The 21,489-nt window shown below is 56.3% G+C and overlaps 1 protein-coding gene and 1 long non-coding RNA gene across 3 annotated transcripts in view; both read right to left on the bottom strand.

Moving 5' to 3' along the window:
• Nucleotides 1-4,823, bottom strand: part of ASB2 (ankyrin repeat and SOCS box containing 2) — a 43,841-nt gene extending 39,018 nt beyond the window's left edge. For both annotated transcript variants that reach the window (XM_041758369.1, XM_041758370.1), the window contains exon 1: nucleotides 4,518-4,823. The gene's annotated coding sequence lies outside the window, so the exon portion shown is untranslated. The remainder of the gene's footprint in view (nucleotides 1-4,517) is intronic.
• A 12,675-nt stretch (nucleotides 4,824-17,498) lies between these two features.
• On the bottom strand, nucleotides 17,499-20,817 carry LOC121493610. The gene is made up of 3 exons (XR_005988513.1): nucleotides 20,657-20,817; nucleotides 18,849-19,056; nucleotides 17,499-18,310 (listed from the first exon to the last, which is right to left on the bottom strand). It is a non-coding gene; the product is annotated as an uncharacterized LOC121493610 (long non-coding RNA).
• Between the last annotated feature and the right edge of the window lie 672 nt (nucleotides 20,818-21,489).

Genomic DNA, 21,489 nt, shown 5'->3' with positions numbered 1-21,489 from the left:
CCATCCGTGCACTGTCCTCTCAGTCCCAGGCTTGAATTATACATTGGGGGGGGGGGGGCGCCTACGAATGATAGTAGCGGGTGTTCAGTGACACTTAGTTCATTTACCAGCTCCGGGCATGCAGTAGGTGCCACGGAAGTACTCCAGGTAGGGTCCACATGGGTCTCTCAGGTGTGGGAGGGGAGCGTGGACCATTCAGCTTAGCTCTTACATGATGCACTGCTGTTCGGACCCATCTATCACCATAGGTCCCAAGGGGTGTTTGCCGAACACCACACACCGCCTTCCCTCGTGAACATTTATGGACTCACATGCGTTGTTAGTTTGAGGCACGAGATAAATCTTCGGTAGGGGTTTTGGTCCCATTCTACAGATGAGGAAACTGAGCCATACCAGGGAAAAACTGACAAGGAGGAGACTAGGGGCTGCCTCTGACTTGATCCCTGTCCTCACACCATATAACCGACAGCAGAGTCCTGGGCTGGTTCTGTGGGTTTGAGGAAGGGCCCGAGTCCCACTGAAGGCTTGACCCTCCTCCTCGCAAAGTCCAGTATGTTTCTGTCAAAACTTCTCTCTAGGATCTGCCGTTCCCCCAGGCTGCAGAGGGGCCTTAGAAAATCTATGGAAACACTTCCAGCTGGAGGGCTCGTGGCTGTGAACCATTTAAAATGTTCTCTCCCCTTCCTGGGTCTTACTGTTTTAAGATCCCAACCATAAAAACGTCTGACACTTGTGGTCTTTTTCCTGCACTGCACCATTTGACCCTCTCAGTACTGGCGGGGCTGGGGTAGGACTCTTCCCATTGTGCAGATGGAAAGACTGAGTTGCAATTGGCTTGGTGGGTTGAGAATGGGCCTCTGCCCGTTTTCATCAGACCCTCTGACGCACATATTCAGGGCAGTGGCCAGGGGTCACTTACTCCGGAGAAGAGGTGAGCAGCCTCGGGGAGATGGGGAGTGGGATCCAGACCACCTTGCTTGGGCCCCAGGAGGGGCTCAGGTCAAAGCCCCAGGGTAGGTTTTTGCAGTGGGGCAGTGCTGGCAGGCCTCGCAGCTGCTGGGAGTCTGGCCCTTTTGTTCAGGCTCTAAAGATTCGAAGAAGCCCCTCCCGGCTCTGCTAATCCCAGACCCTTTGATGCCTGCTTACAAGCTCCTGGCTTCCCCCAGGCCAGGACTTTCAGGCTTCCCAGGTTGGGCCAGGATTGCTGGGAGTTACTGAGGGCAACTGCTCCGGGCAGCAGTCCTCAGCCACCCCCAACCCCCAATACAGGCACTCTCCCCATTGTATGGAGGGGAACCTGAGGCCCCAGGGAGATGTCTGCACTGGCTCAGGGTCACCCAGTTGGGAGGTGAGGACGGAGATTTGAACCTGTCCAAAGCTGGCTGTGCTCCCCCTCGGCCCATGCCCCCGGACTCTGCACATGGGATGGGTCAGGGGCGCCTGGGACTGCATCTGTAGTGGAGGTGAATACCCCCTGCTGACCTGAATCTCTGAATCGTGCATCGCTCCCAGGGACCCTGGCAGTGAGTCTCTAGGTAGTTGATGTGTTGGCATACACTGAAGGAGCCACCCAAAACAGGAGGAGAGAGGGTGAGGAGGAGGGAGGTAGGAAAAACAAGGAGAAAAAATCTTTCTTCTGTTTTTTTTTTTTTTTTTTTTTTTAATGTGGAAAAACACTCTTTCCCAGGGAGACACGTCAATCCCACGCAGGCCCAAAGGTCTGCGATCTGAGGCATTGCCTTGAGCAGCTGCTCCGAGAGGCATCAACGAATACTTCTATTTTATTGCTTTGGGCCTCAAGTGATCGAAACTCCAGGTCTGGGTGCCTCAGCCTCCCAAATGGAGGGTTCTCACCTGCCCAGCCCGCCCCTCCACACCCCTCCTGACCCTCTCCCTGTCCTTCCCCTGCTGTAGCCAGGCCCCTCAACAGGGCTTGGCCACATACAGGTTGAGGTGCCGGATTCCAGGTCCCAGTTTCTGCCTAGGGCTCGCTGAATGCCAGGGGGCCATCTGTGGGGGCAGCCTGGGGGATGCATGAGGAGGGGCGGGGCATCTGGTGCAGGTCTGAGCCTTTGCTCCTTTCCCTGGGCACCAGGACAGGTGGGTTCTGGAAGCTCCAGCTCCAGGCTGCAAAGTGGGAAGGTTTAGCAGGACAGGAGAGTCCTTCCAGCCTGGCTCCTCTCACCTGGGCCCAACCTCAGGACTGGCTGGAAATCTCTGAATTGGGATCACACCAACAGCTTTCTCTTTTCTGTTTTTTCCCCCTGTCTCCTGCCTTGATTTCCATCTTTTTCTCCTCCTCTCTTTTTCCAACCCTCTGCTTTGTGTCCCTTTCTTTAAAAAAATCAGGCAAATTAGGAGTCAGTTCACTTTTATATCAACACCACTTCTCCAGAACATTTCCCTCAGCTGCAGCACTCGTAAGGGCCTCACTGATATTCCCGGGCATTAATTAGTCCAAAGAAGGGGTTAAGGATAATAAGAAAAACCAGGCCTGTGACCACCACCTCCTCTGGGCAGCCTGACCCCCCTGCAGCTCAGACGTGGAAGGACATTGGGCGGGTCCAGAGATATTTTTGTGCCTCCTTTGGGAAAACTCTCTTGGATAGATCTAGCCTGTCCACAATATGCGGGGACCTTATGATACCCTGACTGTGCCAGGGACAGGTCTGTTTACTGCTGGGCTGGGCCCCAAGGGGGCCATGGCCTTGAGTGTGGACGCTGGAGGCCAAGAGGCCAGGATCTGATCCCCAACTCCCAACACCTCCTAGCTGTCTGGCTCCAGGCAAGACCCTGAACCTCTCAGAAACTCAGTTTTCACATCTGGAAAGTGGGAGTAACGATCACGGCTAACTCAGGATGCCCTTGAGAAGAGTCCACGAGAGCAACTGCCTGAAGCACGGGGCCAGTGCCTGCCTCACAGTCACTGCTCACGGGGACTGATGGCCACGTTATGAATTGTAAGGTCCCCGGGGGCAGAGTATCCCAGGACTCACAGCCGGGTCTGTTTGTGCAAGAGTGGATGATGCAAACAAGAACAGCGCCAGGCGGGGGCCGCTGCCAGCTCCCAGGGGAGGCCGAGCTGTAAACAGGCCTGCCACCAGCTGTCGGGACCCATCCAACTGTTTTGGAAGTGACTGGAGCATCTGCCACTGGCTGCTGGCTGTGCTCTGCCCCCGGCCTCTGCTGCAGAGGGCAGGGAGTGTGGTTGCTCTGCTGGCCCCAGCTGCCTCTGCCTGTGCCCTGGGGCTCTCTCCACCCCTGTCTCACACCCCAGCTTTCCCTTATGTGAGGAGAGCTCTGCTGTCCTTCCTGCACAGCGGGGGTGGGGGATTGGGGTGGGGGTGGGAGGCTTGGCCTCCCCACGCCTCATGTCTCCATCCTTTGCCTGGTTCTCTTCCCCCACCCCCCTTCCAGGCCATTCCACTGGTTTTCGAGGAGCCACCTGAAGTCAGATCCCACCTGCACCACCTGAAGTCAGATCCCACCTGCACCCCCTTTGCTCAAAAACAATCCAAAAGTGTTCCATCCTCTTGCCTGGCCTGGTGGGAGCTGCATCTCCCTCTGGCTTCCCTCCTCTCCCTGCCAGTTTTGCCCCCACTTCTCAGCCTCATGACCCTTTGTTATAGCCACTGTGCGTTTTCCACTGTCACCCCAGATCCACCCTGACTGCTGACCTTTGCCCAAGCTGCCCTTCCACCTGGAGGGCCCTTTCTCTGCCACTCCGCCTGGGGACATCCACCCAGCTTTTCAAAAGCTATCTCCTCCCTGGATATGTCCTCATGCACTCTCTGTCTCTCTGTCTCTGTCTCTGTCTCTGTCTCTCTCTCTCTCACACACACACACACACACACACACACACACGCACACATGCGCACAGGGGCTGGTCTCCCATCCCGGCCCTCCTGAAGCGCATTGTTACATAACATTGTCTCTCATTCTTTACATTGCATCACAGTCTCTGCAGACTAATTAGCTCCCCTGAGCCCCAAACAGTTGCAGGTACAGCTCACCATGCCCCTGCCTGCTCTCGCCCCACAAAACTGCGCACGCAGACGCACTCCAGAAACGCCGCAGCACATTGATGCCCACGTGCATAAACCTAGCTCCCTATTCACCTGACCTAAGAGCCTTCCTGAAACTCACCTGTCCCCTTCAGTTACTGCCCAAGGCCCACGGAACCCACAAGAGCTCCACTGCTAAACCCGACCCGTTTCCATGTTTAGAAGTGCACAGCGGGTGATATTCTGAGCCGAGCGTCCTCCAGGAGAATGCATAAGTGCGTGCGTACCGGCTGATTCTCTGTCCCCCCAGGTCCAAAGTGGAAGTCCCCAGCATGCTTCATAACCCAAGAGACAGGAGAGACAGAGAGAGAGAGAGAGAGAGAGAGAGAGAGAGAGAGAGAGGTGCAGGCAAGTAGTCTTGACGATGAGTCACAGACAAGCAGCGCAGTGGTTAAATCCCAGCCAAACAATCTTTCTCGAAGTCCGTGGAAGAAAGTTGAAAGCATGCATTACCTGTTAGGCTCTGAAACAGGGGCACACAGTTCAGGGGTACTAAAAAGGGTTTTCTTGAGGGTGTCTGAACTCAGAACATGCTCCCTGAGTTTTCCTTCTGCCCTGGCCCTGAGGCTCCTGGCTCCTCTGCCAGGCAGTTCTGAAATGCTTTCCTTTGAAGCAGGGAGTTTATTTCGGGCCCACCGCATGACCAGCGATGGCGAGCCAAACTATAAGATGTTGTGCATCTCGGATGTCCTGTTTGGAGATCGCCCGGGGGAGGCCGCCCGCCGCCCGCAGCCCCTCCACGGTGCGTCAATTAGGGACCTCGCGGCAGAGAGCATCTCGGAGCACGTGACGTCCTCATCCGTGATCCTTGACACGGAGGCCATATATGGGTATGTTTCTGGAACTCCCTGGGAGGGAGCGAGAGAGGAGAGAGATGGGAGGGAGAGAGACACAGAGAGGGGGAGGGAGGGTGGGCCGCCAGAGCTGGGAGCCCAGGAGACAGAGCGGGGGATGCTGGGGCCCAGGAGAAGCAGGGTGCAAAGAGGTGATGGAGAGGGAGAAGGAAGGGCAGAGGTGCAGGAGGGGCGGGCGTCGGGCATGCATGCGAGAGGAGAGAAGAAGAGATCATGGGGGAAAAGAGGGCAGCAAGGGGAGAGGGACCCTGGGATTATCCCAGGATGGAAAGGGGAGCGTGGGAACGCAGAGACAGAAGAGGGAGGCCAGGGGAAGGTGGGGGGGGCAGGGAGGCAGGGGATGAACAGGAGGAGAGGGAAGGAGCCAGAGGGGAGTGTGTCTGGGTTGGGAGTAAGCAGCTTGGGCAGACCCCTGCTGAGCGTGCCCCCCCCCCCAGAGCCTGCTTGGAGGTTCAGGGATGCCAGGGATGCTAGGGTGGGGCTGCGCTGCAAAAGGCAAGGCAACAGATACGCAGACAGACAAACCAGCACGTGCACAAGCCCTGGCAGCCGCACCGGCGGAGGGAAGCCTTCCTCCAGGGCCAGGGAAGAAAGCCCCTGTTTCCGGAATAGATCGAATGGCACAAAATGTCACGGGCACAGACAACACCCACAGACACACTCACTGGGCATCCAGGATGCTCCTGGCACGCTGCCAGACACTTGCAGCCCCACAGGCTGGGGTGAGGGAGGGGGCTGGGAATGCCACCTGGTCTGTTCTTCAAATGGAAAATAATTTCCATTTTAAAAGCCCGTTCCCCGTGGAGGGTATTGGGTTTATGATCCCATAGCGTGATTTCTTATCAAGCCCAACTCAGGAGAGCCTTGGGATGCCTTTACAGCCTCTTGGAATATTCCACCTGGAAATAAATCTCAGTGAAGGCAGGGTACCCTGGGTTCTGGTGGAGGTTCTGGACGTCTGACCTGGTGCTGGGGACCGGAGGACACGGTCAGTCCCGAGCTGTCTCCCAGCTACTTGCTCTGGCACCTGCCAACTTATGCATCATCCCAGCTGCCCCACCCCCAGGCTGCTGAGGTTGGTGGCCCCTCAAGGTTAGCTCATGCTCAGCCCCTGCCAGACCCCTGTGCCATGGTGAGGGTGTGAGAGAAGGGCAATGAGGGGCCACCCAGTTCTCTCTACCGTTTGGGGATTTTCCTCGGCGGTTAGAGGTTCCAGTGGATCCCGTGGAGTGCATCCCTGTGGTCCTGCTGTTTCATGGGCTCCCCCGGGGGTGGGGCACAGGTCCCTCTGCTCTCTATCCAGACCCCCTCTCCAGACTTGGCCTGGGAGGGGTGGGCAGTGGGCAGGCACAGCATCCCTTCTCAAGTGGCCCCTTGCCTTACCTCTCCCTCCCAATCCAGACAAACCTCTTATGGTCGAGAGAGCTAGAGAAACTCACAGTCCAAATCCTGTTGCCTTATGCCTTCAATCAGTTTTTGAACATCAAGAGCCTAAATTGTGGGTAGAGAGTCACAGGGAACAGAAAGTGCATTGGGTGTGGCCAGCAGGGGCAGGGGCTGGCCAGGCACGCTTCCACTAATAAATGGCATCACTGCTCGGTGGGAGGATGGGGTAACTGGGTGACGGGCATTAAGGAGGGCACGTGATGTGATGAGCACTGGGTGCTGAAAGCAATGGATGAATCACTGACCTCTACCTCTGAAACTAATGATACACTAAAGGTTAACGAATCAAATTTAAATAAAAATGCATTCTTAAAAAAATGGCATCATTTTTCTGTACCCACACAACCTTCCTGGCACGTGCTGTCATCACCCCCATTTCACAGATGCGGAGACTGAGGCTCAGGGGGTTGGGGAACTTGTCCGTCATCTCATGATGTATAAGAAACAGTTTAGGTCTGAACTGCAACTGCCTGATACAGAAAGTAGTGCCTTTAGCCACAGCTACCCACCGCCCCCGGCCACCCACCCCGTGTAACGGGGAATCCGCATGTTGGAGCAGAACAAGGAACTAACTCCACAACGTTACGGAGGTAGGTTGGTGAACATTTGCTTTTACCCTGATCCTGACTCATCGCAGCTGAGAGGCTTGATGCTGTGGTCAAAGTCCACAAAGCCCAAGCCAAAGACAGGTTGGCCTGTCTGTTGACACCACAGGCTGCTTCTCTGCAGAACAAACAGGCTGGGCTGACGCGACAGCTCCTGCCTGGAGCTTTGTAGTGGAATCCTATTAAACCTGCATCTGCCAGAGTCTACCCTGGAGATTCTTTACTATTATTATTATTTTATTTTTTTAGGGAGGAGACAGAGAGAGTGGGGGGAAGGACGGATTGGGGAGAGAGAGAGAATCTTAAGCAGACTCCCTCTGAGTGCAGAGCCTGGCACGGGGTTCAATCCCACGACCCTGAGATCATGACCTGAACCGAAATCAAGACTCAGATACTTAACGGGCTGAGCCTCCCAGGCGCCCCTCTACCCCAGACATTCTTATGAATTCATCCGAGTCAAGGCCTGAACACTACTGATTTCTTAAAACTTTTTATTAGAGCATTACATACACAGAAAAAGTGTACCTATGTGTACAGCTCAGTCGAATTTTGCAAACGGAACACACACACGGCCTATCCCTTCCAGGCTTCTCTCCTTGTTTATTTTAATCTGAATTCCTATAAATAGAGGTATGTGTACGTGTGTATGCTCGCGGGCATGCGCACACGTGTGTGCATACATGTGATGGGGAGGCCGCTCATAAAGCCCTACACCTAGCAGGGCCCAGAGAGGACGCCAATGCCAGCACATTTCCCTATGACAATGACACCTCTTCCAGGAAGGAGAGAAAGAGGGAGGGGGGGAGAGGAAGAGTCAGCTAAGCAGGGAGGAGGGAGCTGAGATGTGGGTCAGTGCCAAGTCCTGGGACAGCTCTGACCCAGCGATGGAATATCACCTGCTAAAATAAACACCCCCGTGGCCTTGGCATCCTGGCCCTCCGCCCTGGCTGCCTCTTGATATTAGTTTATTTTGGTTTCAAGAGATGAGGAACAGACAAGAGTCCAGTTCTCAACCTGGACAGCATCCTAAATGGGAGGGGTGGACAAAGGGCAGACAGCAGGGGTGGTGGGGCCCATGGAGGCCAAGTCCCGGGAGGGAGGAAGGCAGATCTATGGAAAGGGAAGGAAGGGACCAAGGAGAACGCAGAGCCACATCCCAACTTCTCTTCCTTTCTTTAAAGTGGGCACCGTGTCCTCTGATGTGTGGCAGGTTGTACTTTCCTCTGGACCAATCCGGATCCCCTCACCCTCCCAGGTACATGGGCTCCAGGGAGAGAAGACAGGCCACCTTCCCATTTCTAGAGAGTGGAGTCGGGACAGAGCCCTTACCCCTCAGGAGAAAGGGGCAGGCCAGCCTCATGCCCTATCAACACCCTACACATAGGGGTGACACCCACTAGGATGAGGGCTCCGAGGGACCGGTCAGTGGCTGCCTGGTTCAGCCCTGTTCTCTCCAATGTCCCACATGCATGTAAGGGGAGGAATAGTGGGATCTTACAAGGGTTCCCATCAAAACGAGCTGATCTGTGGTACAAGTCCAGGCTTGGGACACGCTGCTCCTGAAGCCGGCTGGGGCCTTCCTGAGTCACAACTGACCCTTCACACGAGAGTGGTCAGGACAGAAAGAAACGGCAGGACCGTGGGCTCAGCCAGCCTCACCGCTCCCTGCTCTAAACCCCTCGTGCAAACCAGCAACCATCCCCGGCTGGCGGCGCTGAGCTACCCCTGCTCCGAAGTGCAGAGTAAGGGGATCCCTGGGTGGCTCCGTGGTTTAGCACCTGCCTTCGGCCCAGGGCATGATCCTGGAGTCCCTGGATCGAGTCCCATGTCGGGATCCCTGCGTGGAGCCTGCTTCTCCCTCTGCCTGTGTCTCTACCTCTCTCTCTCTCTCTCTCTCTCTCTCTCTCTCTCTCTCTCTCTCCGTGTGTCTCTAATAAATAAATAAATAGAATCTTAAAAACAAAAAAGTGCAGAGTAAGGCCATCTTGCACCCTCCTGGCTTTCAGCTCCTGGGAAAGACCCTTCGGCTGCAGAAACCCCAGAGTCCAGGACCATCCGGGTGAGGGTTCTGACTTTCTCCAGTGGATGTCTTGACCCCCGGAGGGTGTCCCGGGCCTGGTAGGAGGGGGTCCCAAATGGCTGGGATCTGCTTGGCCAACCTTGTGCAGATGGTATCTTCCTTGTTGGGAGATGCCACCCACATGCATTCCCAGTTAGCACCACACCACCCTGTCTCCAGCATGGGAACCAGTACCAGATAATCCCCGCCTATTCCTCACCTGCTGCGGGATCCTGGCCACAGCCCCACACCTCACTGAATCTGTTTCATCTTCTGGGAAAAAGGAGAGAGATGACTCCACTTTCCAATGGCTATTAGGGGGTGAGATGAGATCCGGGGCTCAAAGAGCCCACCTGGGGCTCAGGACTCAGGAGATGATGAGTCCTTAGGACTTCTTCCTCTGTACCTGCTACCTGCAGGGGGCTGTGTGGGAGGCGAGGGCATCTCTCATGGCCAGATGAGCTCAGGCAGCCGGTGGGCCTCATTGGGCTGATCCATCCCAGAGGCTGCTGGCCCTATTAGCTGGTCAGGTCATGTGGCCCCCTCCAGAGCCTGGTCTCACTGGGCCTGAGTCGCCCTTGGGAACTCAGAAACAAAGGTAAACCCGAGTGAGCTGCTGGGAGCAGGTGTTTTATGAACATCACTGTATCCAAAGGTAGGAGAGAAAGGACTCTCCCAAACAAGACCAGCACGCAGACCCTATCACCCATCCTCTTTCCCAGGGATGAGCCACTGGCTGTGTTGGACGCCGTATGCCCTGCTGGCCGCAGCAGCTCCTGGCTGCCCCCTCATCATCTGGCCAGAGCTGAGGCCAGATCTCAGACCCATTCCTTCTATAACTGCAGTGAAGAGGGTAAGGCAAATGCCTCTCAAATGCAGTCCCTGGTGCCGCCACTCTGGAGGCAGAGCTCACGGGGAGCGCGGTGGCTGCTGCACACATGCAGCTGTTACTGATTTGGCTGCTGAAGGGCAGTGGCCTGCTCCCAGGCGTCGGTTTCACCCCGGCCCTGCTCCCTGGGGAATCCAAAGTGGCCAGTGATGTGACATTACAAGGGTGTCAGCCAGCCCCGCTGCTCTGGGGATGTTCCTGGGTTTGCTGTGAGGAGGAGGGCAGGGCTGGTGGGTGTGATGGGTGTGAGCTGGTGGGCAGGGGGTGGACCTGGTGTCCCGCTGCACGGCTGCCCCTGAGGGAAGAGCCAGCATCCCACTGTCACAGGTGGGGGCTCAAAACCCTCCTGGGACTTACCCAAACTCGGTGACGGTGACACCTCCACCTGCTAGCCCCTGTCCCACACAGAACTAAAAGAGCAGAATAGCAAAGAATGTTGGGAAGGGAAGGTCCTAGGGGTTCCTCTGCTCCAGCACCCTTTTCCTGAGGCTAGGAAACCAGAGCTGGAGAGCCATAGGAGCTGCCAAGGCTTTGCGGAGGCCACAGCTTCCAGAAACACACTCCCGGCTTCCGCACACCTCCCTCCCAAGCTGACAGTAGGATCTTAGCGGTTGACAGTCACGTTGTGCTGCAGACACTAGCACCCAAGTTGTTGGGCAAATGGGCAGGAACCCGGCCACAGCAGAGGGAGACGAGCCCGGAAGGCAGGCTGGGCCTCCTCATGAGCACATTTAAGCTGCCTGCTGCCCCCTGGAGAATCCCAGAAATGCTCGGGTAGGAGGATGTGGTTTATAATAGACCACAAGCCCCAGCGAACAGCCAGTGGCTTCAAGCACGGGCAGTCTGGGTGTCTGTGTCATTGCGCCTCGTTGTTCCCACTCCAAGGGGTCAGGCTGGGGCCACTCCCAGCACAGGACCACTTGTAAGGTGACTGCCCTAGATCTCCCGGCAGAGCCCAGTGGCCAAGATCCAGACTCTGAAGTCATCCGCCAGCTCCACCCTTGCTGGCTGTGTGACCTTGGACAGCTTACTTAAACTCTCTGCGCCTTGGCTTCCTGATTTATAAAATGAAGGAAAAATGACGGTACAGATATCTTTTTCTTTTTTTACGATTTTATTCATGAGAGACACAGAGAGAGAGAGAGAGAGAGGCAGAGACACAGGCAGAGGGAGAAGCAGGCTTTCTGCGGGGAGCCTGACGTGGGACTCTCTCCTGGGTCTCCAGGATCATGCCCTGGGCCGAAAGCAGACTTTCAACCACTGAGCCACCCAGGTGCCCTTCAGTACCCAAATCTCATAAGAAAGTATATCTTTCTTAGAACAAGACTTATAAATGTTAGTGGTTGTTATTAATTTAAACTTCCTTGTAGAGACAGAGGGGATGGTGGTTGGCTGGAAACAGTGCTTCTTACCTGGGGACAATTTCCTCCCAGGGGACATTGCTAATTCTTGGAGACATTTTTGGTAGCCACAGTTGAAGGGGCATTGCTACTGGCATCTAGCAGGTAGAGGCCAGGGATGCTTCTAAACATCCTACAAAGCATAAACATTCAAACAAAGAAACAAACACCTTTCACAGCACAGAACAGTCACCCCAATGTAGAGTTAACAGTCCAAATGTCCAGGACGCCTGGGTGGCTCGGTGGCTGAGCGTCTGCCTTCGGCTCAGGTGGTGATCCTGGGGTCCTGGAATCGAGTCCCACATCGGGTTCCCACGGGGAGCCTGCTTCTCCCTCTGCCTGGGTCTCTGCCTCTGTGTGTCTCTCATGAATAAATAAATAAAATCTTAAAAAAAAAAAAAGTCCAAATGTCCACGGAGCTGTGATGGAGAAAGCCTGGCTTGCCATGGAAAAAAAGCCAGTGGGTCTGCACTGAGCAGATGAGGGGAAGAGGCAGGGGTCTCCCCTTCGTTCCTGGGGGTGGCTTTGGATTCCAGGAATAGCTGCCATCAAGAGGGTCGGGGGCTTGGATTTCAAATGCCTTTGACTGTTATAGGAATGGTGCATTAAACGGGCTCGTAAACCAGCCCTGAAGATCACCAGCAGAGGGAAATGCAGTTGCTGCTTGAGTAAAGCAAAAGGAACAGCCCTGGTGATCATCATGAGGTTGGAGTTTCTCCATTTAGCAGGAAAGGGGGAACCCTAGGTGGGTCTCAGCTCTGCCGGCCAGACTCCTGCTGGCCACTGGTGCCGGCAGACACACGCACGCAGGTGTGCCAACGAGGCTCAGCTCACAGGCATGCTACACCCACAGAGCTCACATTCTTCAAGTGAAGAAAAGAGGTGTGCTTAATCCACCCGCTGGCACGACAGCTGGTAAATGAACTAGTCCTGTAAAAATATTAACTAACTGTTGAAGTCTCCTGTTTTCTGAAAATACGGTCCATATCTTTTTTGGTGTGTGTGCGTGTGTATGTGTGGGGCGAGAGGCACCCGACACAGTGAAAAGAGCTCAGACCTAGCCATCAGCATGCTGGTCTTGGCTCTTCTGGAAAGTTCTGTGTGACCCTACACAAATCGTTCCCCTCTGGAACCCTAATGGGAGAAAAGGTGCTGTTAAGATACAGGCACCTCCCAACCCTGGAGGGTCTGTGAAACCAGAATGGGCAGCGACAAGTCGGTGCACCCATGTTATCTTTGTTCTCTGGGATCAAGATTTCTACTTGTCACTGGAATTCAAATCAAGCCTACATTCGGATTTTCAAAACAGGAATAAAAAACTGGGATAAAAATGATTCTGGAAGGTCTCTGAGTCCTGGGATTCCTCTCGTCGCACGTAATTTCCAATGATGGCTGTTGGCCAGAGTTTAGTTAATGTGTTTGCTGCTGGTCTTTGCACAAAGGCACATTCCCACCCATGCACACTCACAGTGTTGGACGTGACCCCCCCCCCCAGGTCCCCTGGGGACCCCTGGCTTGAGCAGACCCTGGGAAGGAGGGTGTGAGTTGTTGCACACCCTGGTTGGGGGGTGACCATCCCCATTTCACAGCTAAGTAGGTGGAGGCTCAGAGACTTTAAGATACATTCCCAAAGTCACTCAGTACAGGGTTCAGATTTTCAAAATTCCTCTCTCTCTCTCTCTCTCCCTTTGTCCCCTACTTCCTGGTTTCCCTGGCACCCCTGATGCCGGCCAGCATCGGCCCCAAACTGCACTGTCATAGCTCCTGGCCTGGCCCCTGCAGAGCGTGTGACCAGGCACACCCCACGGCCGCCGGGGTGGGGGGCAGCCTCAGCTACAGGGCACCGCCAGCCGCTGGCCGCCTGGGCCCGGAGCCGACTTCTCTGTTGACGCAGGGCCTGCTCTGTGGCCCCTGCAGGCGGCCAGCTGGCCCTTCCCTCGGGGCCCCTGGGCCTATATTTAACGGCAGAGCCTGGCCCGACAGGATCGGGTGTCTTGTGCTTTGCATCCCAGCAGAGAATCTTCTGCGGGCTACGGTGCCCACGGCCGGCCGGGGCTCGTCTGGCCGCTCCCCCTGGGAGAAAGGCAGATCCCGAAGGATCTAAACAGGCCCCAGTTCATGCCTGTTGCTCGGTTGTCTTGATGGGGACCCTGAGGCCCCAGTGACCAGCCTCGCACACCTTCCTCGGCCGCTCTCCTTGCTCCATGCCCTCAGCCTCGCCCCACCTGTCGGCACACTCAGGCCCTTGGACCCTCTTGGATTGAACGCCTGTTCGCTGGGGGCAGAGCAGGAGTGCGGGCGATGCGGGTGGTGCTCTGGAGGCCCCGCTGAGCGTCATGCACACGAGGCAGCCGATTTCCCCTTCTCCCAGCAGGCCCTTCTCACTTGTCCCTCGGGAGTCATTACTAGAACCTTCTTCCGGGGGCAGAAGGCTGACATGAGTGAGTCACCAAGAAAGCCTAGGACAGTGGCTGCCCAAGGCAAGTGCTTAGTAACTGTGACTCCTATTTCCATCGTCAAGGCACAAATTAAATGCCACAAGCCCTACTAAGAGCCAGAAGCAGGGTCAGCTGCTAGGATGTACAAGCCCTACCTGTTGGGAGGCACAGACTCAAAGACGGGGCAGGGGGTAGAGAGGAGGAGTGGGGGGAAGAGGCGGGCAAGGAGGAGAGGTAGAAGGATGAGTGGGGTCAGGGAGAAGCAGTGGGGGAGGGGGAGGGGAAGGGAGGAGGAGTGAGGGGAAAGATGGGATCAGGGAGGAGGGATGGGGCCAGGAGGAGGGGTGGGAAGAGGGATGGATCAAGGAAGAGGAGTGGAAGAGGGGTGGGGGCAGGGAGGAGAGGTGAGAGGAGGCATGCATCAGGGAGGAGGGATGGGAAGAGGGATGGATCAGGGAGGAAGGGTGGGAAGAGGCGTGGATCAGGGAGGAAGGATGGGGCCAGGAGGAGGGGTGGGAGGAGGGATGGATCAGGGAGGAGGGATGGGAAGAGGGATGGATGAGGGAGGAAGAGTGGGAAGAGGGATGGATCAGGGAGGAGGGATGGGGCAGGGAAGAGGGGTGGGAGGAGGGATGGATCAAGGAGGAGGAGTGGAGGAGGGGTGGGGCAAGGAGGAGGGGGTAAGGGAGGCCTTCCAACAAAGCCCATGCCTCTTGTCCTGACTCTTGGCAGATGAAGCGTATGCAGGTGCCCAGGTGGGTGCCCGGCACCCAGGCGGAGGGGACCACCTGAGCCAAGGCCTGTGGCACTGAAGCCCGTGGCCAGCTTGGCCACCACGGGAGACGGAAATGGCCACAGTGCGGGCTGTGGGAGAGGGCGAGCGTGGGCTCGAGGCGTTGGCAGGGCTGGAGCAGGAGAGCTTTGTGAGTCATGCCAAGGGCTTGGACTGTATGGGGGGCAGGGGAGAGACAAGGGGAAGTGGGGGTTTGGGGTTTTGTTTTGTTTTGTTCTGCCTACAAAAGACAGACCTTTCCCGCTGGCTCATGTATCAGCCCGAGGTCAGCACACAGGCTGGCGGGCTGCTCAGTGCCCCAGCTCCCAGGTCGCCAGCTGCTCCTTAAAGCCTGTCACTGTCGGTCCGCATGTTGGAGGCAGGGTTGCCATGGGTTCCAGAATTCTGTGGGCTGGGAAGACCAAGATCCAGATGCCCGCCGCCCCACATCTAGGGAGCCCCCACTCCTAGCTCGTGGAGGGGTGCTTTTTCGTTTTACCCTCACTTGGCAAGAGCAGGTCGGGGAAGCAGTGCAGAATGAGTGTCTTTCCTTTCATTCCTACAGCCCAGTGCAAGGCAATGGGGGATGGGGGGGTGGGGGCTGAGAAAGGAGGGAGGGGGAGGGATGCAGGGAGTGAGAGAGGGAGAGGTGGGGGGACAGGGAGCCAGCTGTCTTTGTTGGGAAATACCTGGGTACAAGTGTGGGGTGGAGGTGACTCCGGCCTTCGGACCTTCGGAGAAGGGGGAGGAGGAGGAGGGGGAGGAGGAAGAGAAGGAGGAGGAGGGGGAGGAGGGGGACCTCTGCAGGACAGAGTGGAGAATTAGGGCGGAGGCAGGAGGGCCACAGGAACAGGCGGTGTGCAGGACCAGCCCTGCACAGGTGACCCTCCACCCTGCCTGCACTTCCCAGGAGGGCCAGCTGGGCTCCCGGAGGGACGGTGCTGGGTCTGCTGGGGGCAGGGTCCAGTCAGGTGGAGATGGCAGGGGGCTTGGACGGTGGGAGAGCACGGGCCCACAGTTGGTAGGAATCTCAGGGGAGGGTTTGGATGCAAGGGTCCTGAGCATCCCGTGAGCTTGGAGCCAGTCACGGCCACGCCATGCAGCTGAGAGGCCCCGTGGACATCTGGCCACACGTGCTCGGCCTCCACTCTGCGCCTCTTGCCAGACTCTTAACAGAGCTTCTGGAGGGAGGATTGGGGCCCGTGTGTGGTATCTGTGACTCTGTCCCTGTCCCTGCCCATCTTGGCAAGGAGTGGCCTCTGAAAGCATCATCAAGGGGACAAAGCCCAAGGGAGATTAAGAAACCCTAGTTGCCTTTTCTAGACTGAGCTGGCCTCCTCGGTTGCGGTCAGGTCCGCTCTGCCTCCTGTGCCCAGCTCCGTGCCCGGCAGGCTGGCAGCTCTGCCCAAGCCTCCTTGCCCTCTGGCTTTTGACTGAGTCCAGCCAATGGGAGGCCAGGTGGGCAGGACAAGAGAAAGAGCGCAGGGTAATCATTTCTCCAGCCCCCCCTCTGCTTGGCACCACGGTTCTGTCAGGGACTCCATCCTGTCCCTGCAGGACGCGGCACCTGTCGAGCTGGACTCCGGGTGCCTTGCTCTGTCCTGGTGTCCTTGACGCTGCCCACACCTCTACCAGTGGATTCCTTCTCTTTATTTATCTTACACTTGTGCCTGCGGAGTTTTGTAGTTGGGGTCATCAGCTTCCCTTTGAGTTTCACATAAGCAACAAATACTTTTAGTAGGAGTGTGTCCTAAATACGGCGTGGGACACACTTACGCTACACAATTCCTTGCTGTTTATCAGAAATTCGTATCGACCTGTATGTACATCTTGTCTTTTTCTTTCCAAAAAATCCTACTTGTAGGGCCCCCTGATTGGTACACTAACATGTCCCTCAGGTCAAGGGGGCATTTCTAGCCCCCCAACTAGAGGAATAAGTGAGTCTGCACCCCTTAGACCCTGCCATGCAGAGACGGGACTAGGGGCTGCTTCTTTGTCAAGTTGGGGCAGTGGGAGGCTGCCCTGGGGACCAGAATGTAACCTAAAGATGAGATCGACCCAGACATCTCCCCACTTGCTGGCATCAGCCCCTAAAACGTCCCCAGGAGCACAGAGAGGCATCCAGGTCCTTGCTCCCAAGAGCAGGTCGTGGCCATTGGCAGTGACACAGCCCGATTCTCAGCAACTTTGAGGTCACAGCAGAGCCCCAAGGAGGTTGGCAACCGGGACAAGGACATTTGGAGGGAGAGAAGCCATTAGAAAGATCTGGAGTCCTCCTGCAAACTGTCGAGTGGGTTTGGAATCAGGGTTTGAACGCTCTTTCTGTGATTCTGGGCCTCAGCTCCCTGGGAATTAAATTAAGGACTTGCTCATGGCCCTCAGACAGCGAAAGACAGGGTCAGGGCTACACTGAGGGCTGCCCACCTCCCAGGCCTACCCTCTCGTCCTCTGAATTAGTCAATAGTTGTTGCCGTAACATATCCCAAAACACACAAAGACTCACACACAATAGTGTGTTCCCCGCTCTTGAAAATCCACACGCAGCCGCTATTCTTCATCGACATGTGGCTCTCCGCCCAGAGGTGGTTCAGGGACCCAGGGACCCACAGACCCATGTCTGTGGGTGGCTCCGCCACCACGCGTCCCCGCTGCATGCACACTGAGATGTAAGCAGAGATGGCATGAAAGGTGACACACGGAACATTCTACCCCTGGACCTGGAAGTGTCAGACACTCCTCCTCACGTGCTGTCCTCTAGCCCTCGGTCCCCGGCCTCTTGTCACTTCAGCTGGGCTGGGAAATGTTTCCTGGCTCTGTTCCCAGGAGGAAGGGGAAACAATTTCTGTGACAGCCAGAGGCCTCAGCCCCCCACTTCCTGGCCCCGGGAAACCACACAACTGACAACACCGGGGGGCGGGGGGCGCGGGGAGGCCCCAGGAGAAGGTAGCCCCAAAGAAATGAGGCCGTGGTTCTTCCTTTGGATCCCTCTGGAGCCAACTAGGATTCGAGTTTACACGGTGTATGTGGGGAGGGAGGGCACAAAACGTGGCCGGGGGTGGGGGGGAAGGGGAGCAAAACAGAAAAGGAGGGTCAAGGCGTGTATGGAGTGGCCAGGGAGGGGGGCCCAAGCAGGGTACCTGCCGTGTCTGCAACCTCCGCCAGTTTACAAGGGCCATTTCCACTCAAGTGGCCCCTGGACGGGACAGGCAGGAGTCAGCTCCCAACCTGCAGCCTTGTCCATCACCTGCACCCTGGTCCCCTGGCTCCCAGAAGCGGGGTCAAAGAGCCTGCAGTGTGGCCAAGGGATGAGCACTTGACTTGGAGTCCACTGACCCAGGTAGGCTGCATCCTGGCTCGTGGCCTTGGGCAAGAACGTCATCTCTTCTGAGTCCAGTCCATGTTCTGTTTTCACTTAATGACACTCCCGGGGCACCCACTGAACATGTGGCCTTGAGTGTGCTGGACTCTGAGAACACCGCTGAGCCCCCACCCCCTCCGGGCTCACAGGTACTTAACAGCTCCGTGCCACGGCTGCTTTTTAGGAAAACAGGTGGGTGGGGGTCTGAAAAGCAGATAGAACTCCCAGTCCGTTCTTGGAGGGCAAGTTGTGTTTCTCTGCAACCGAGCATCTCACCAGAGCCTTGTCTGCGGCTGGGACAGCGTGCATTCCAGCAGGTCCCCGTGCTGGAGGCGCCCCAGGTTCCGCCGGGAACATGGGTGTGCTCACTGCCTCTCTGCTGAGAGTCTGGCGAGGGGAGATAGCTGGGTGCCTCCGTATACTGCCTGGTGCAAAATGAAAATGCAAGCCCCGTGTTCAGAGATCAACAAGATTGCAAGGCAGCAACAGCAGAGCACGAGACTAAGCATCCCTGAGCGTGGGCCCCTGCGCGCCTGCACCTCCGTGAGATGTTGCTGCAAAAAAGCATTTGTGAACTGTGAAGTACGGGGTGGGAGAGGCTCCTGAGGGGAGCAGGAGTCTGAATGAGCACGTGGATTAGTGGCACCCGCCCTAAGTCCGAGCCCCGAGTCCTGGCCCCACTCTGGGGTCAGACTGTCCGTCCTCAAAAATGGCCAGCTGGTCCTCCGACCCTCCGAGCCTGGGGACCCGCTGCCCAGCCCCGCACCACCCCCTGCCCCGGGAAAGCGCTGCTCAAATGAGGTGCCTCTGTGCATCCAGAAGCTCCCAGGGCCCCAGCGTGCTCAGCGGGGCTCATGGATGTCCCTCCTCGGAAGCCCCCGGGATTTCATCTGAAAACGCTCTCTAGGCTTTGGGATGCCTGGAATTGGTAGGTTGAATGACGACCTTGAAACCCCCACTGACCTTCCTCCTCATGCCTGGGAGGTCCTGAATGCCCCCCAATCCAGCCTCAAATTCGTATGATGTTTCCTGTCCAGTCCAGAGGTTCCGTAGTTCAGAAGTTGGGGTTCTCGGCATCTCCTAGGGCTGAACTCAAGGCCCAGGCTCTTTCTGGCGCCACTGGGGAAGAACCTGCTTCCAGGGTTGTTCAGGTTGCTGGCAGAGTCGGTTCCTGGAAACCACAGGACTGAGGTCCCATCTGCTTGTCACCTGTGGGCCCGGGACTTGTCCGGCTCCCTGGTCTTTGCTCCATGACCCCTCCATCTCAGCCAGTGAGGACCTCCCTCACTTTGAATCTGTCTCCTACGGCAAATCTCTCGGGATCTTCCTCTAGGGGCCTGAGAAGTTTTCCAGGGCTCCTGTGATTAGATGGGATCCCCCGAGGAGCCTCCCCTGTCTCAAGGGCCACCGATCGTAGTCTTAGTTACGTCTGCAAAATCACGAGGGGGTACCCCATCATAGTCACAGTCCCAGCACTGGGCTGTGGGGCCAGAGCACCATCTGGTCTCCCCCTTCCCTCCCCACCCACCCCCTTTCTTCCTTGCTTTCAGGTCGTGGCACTGTCCTGGCCGCCACCTCCTCCTCTCTCGCTGCTGCTCCTGCTTGGTCTCCTGCACCATGTCCCCCTTCCCCCACCACCATCAGCACTTTTATGAACATCAAGACTCCCTTAAAAAAAAGATACACCCCAGACGGGGACACTCAGTACCCCCATTCCAAGGCTTAGGGCCTTGACTCCCAAGCTCAGCAAATGGAGTCACTGCCCTGGGGTCAGGTAACCCCCTGGGGGGACTTTGGAAAGCGCTGGGTCTTGTCCACAAGGAAGGTCAGCTCTGATGGCTGGGGGTGAAGATGCGGTGGGTGACCCAAACAGGCTGGCGCCTTTTTCCAGCTTGGCTGGAGCGCATTCAAGAGAGGGCCTGGCCTTCACCAGAAATGGCTGTGGCCCCGAGTAGCACAGAGGCCAGATGTGGGAGTGGCCGGGCCCCAGGCAGAGTGACAGTAGTGGCAGCTGGTGTTTGAGCACCTTCTACGTGCTAAGCTTGTATGTCTATCGGCTTATTTAGTTCCCACAAGTACCTATGAGGTCGGTACCATTGGTAACCCCATTTTACAGAGGCTCAGCGAAGTTAAGGGACTTGCCCAAGGTCAGACAACCCACGCGTAGAGCAGAGCTGGGGCCTTCCTTCAGGCTCCTGACAACCGGCTCCATCTGTCCTCCAATGTTGTTAACGTGGTTGTAAGAGCCAAGGGACTGTGTGGGGGAGCGGCTGAAGCAGGACCAAAGGAAAGACGCTGTGGGACACACGTGTGCACCCTGCATAAGGAAGAGCAGATGTTCTGGTGGTCAGAGTGGCCCAGAGGTGGACAGGGCTACCTTGGGAGGGGATGAGCTGCCTGTCGTCAGATAGATGCAAGTGAGGAGGCCACTCTCTTTTTGAGGCTCTGATAATAACAGACCCTGTACCAAGTGCCTTCCACTCAGCCATCTTCAGACCCTAATAGCTGTGTCACTTAGGTACTGCTGTACCCACTTGCAGATGAGGAAACCAAGGCTCCAGGACATTAAGTGACTCTGAGGGCTCTGCAGGTGGTTAGTGGGGAGCTCTACCTATACCCACAGGTCTCCTGAGCGCCTGCCGGGTGTCCAGTACTACTCCTCTAGAGCCTGAGGCTCCAGCGGGGACACTTTCCCACCAGTCCTGGCCCCCATGGAGATCACACTCCAAGGATAGACGATCCAGAGTAATGAGAACTAAAATCGAACTTACCAAGAGTGAGGGGGAGACCAGAGGTACGCCGGAGTCAGGGTTGTTCCACAGTCAGGGAAGGTCACTGTGAGATGGTGGCACCTGAGCTAGATCTGAAAGGCAAGGAGGAGAAAGCACTCGCAAGGGCTAGGAGAACAGCGCTCTGGGCAGAGAGAACCACAGGTGCAAAGGCCCTGGGGTGAGTCCAATGTGGGAGGAATGGCCAGAGGGGACCATTTAGGACCTGGTCAGCCAAGGTTTGAAGTTCATTTGTAGTTGTTGGAGGATTTAAAAAAAAAAAATTATTGGGCAGCTCCGGTGGCCCAGCAGATTAGCACCACCTTCAGCCCAGGGCATGATCCTGGAGACCTGGGATCGAGTCCCACACTGGGCTCCCCCCATGGAGCCTGCTTCTCCCTCTGCCTATGTCTCTGCCTCTCTCTGTGATTCTCATAACTAAATAAAAATCCTTTAAAAGAAAAAAATAAAAAAATATTTATTTTAGAGAGTGTGTGTGGGTGGGGAGAGGCACAGAGGGAGAGAGGGGAACTTAAGCAGACTCTGCTGAGCATGGAGCCTGACGCAGGGCTTGATCCTGAGATCATGGCCTGAGCCGAAACCAAGAGCCAGATGCTTAACCAACTGCACCACCCAGGTGACCCTGGAGGACTTTAAACAGTGGTAGCTTTAAACCAACCCGTAGCAGCTGGAGAGCCACCTGTTAAATCTTCAGGACTCTTGCAAGCAGGACAGTTAACTATTCGCAGCTTAAAATCAGCGGTGGAGGGAGTAGTTTACACCATGGAGATTGGCAAGCAAATTTCCAGCTTTGCCCCCTGGGAAGCTCAGAGTTA

Source organism: Vulpes lagopus, chromosome 6, assembly GCF_018345385.1.
Source record: "Vulpes lagopus strain Blue_001 chromosome 6, ASM1834538v1, whole genome shotgun sequence".
NCBI classification, from domain to species: Eukaryota; Metazoa; Chordata; class Mammalia; order Carnivora; family Canidae; genus Vulpes; species Vulpes lagopus.
This window is presented reverse-complemented; position numbering and strand designations above follow the sequence as displayed.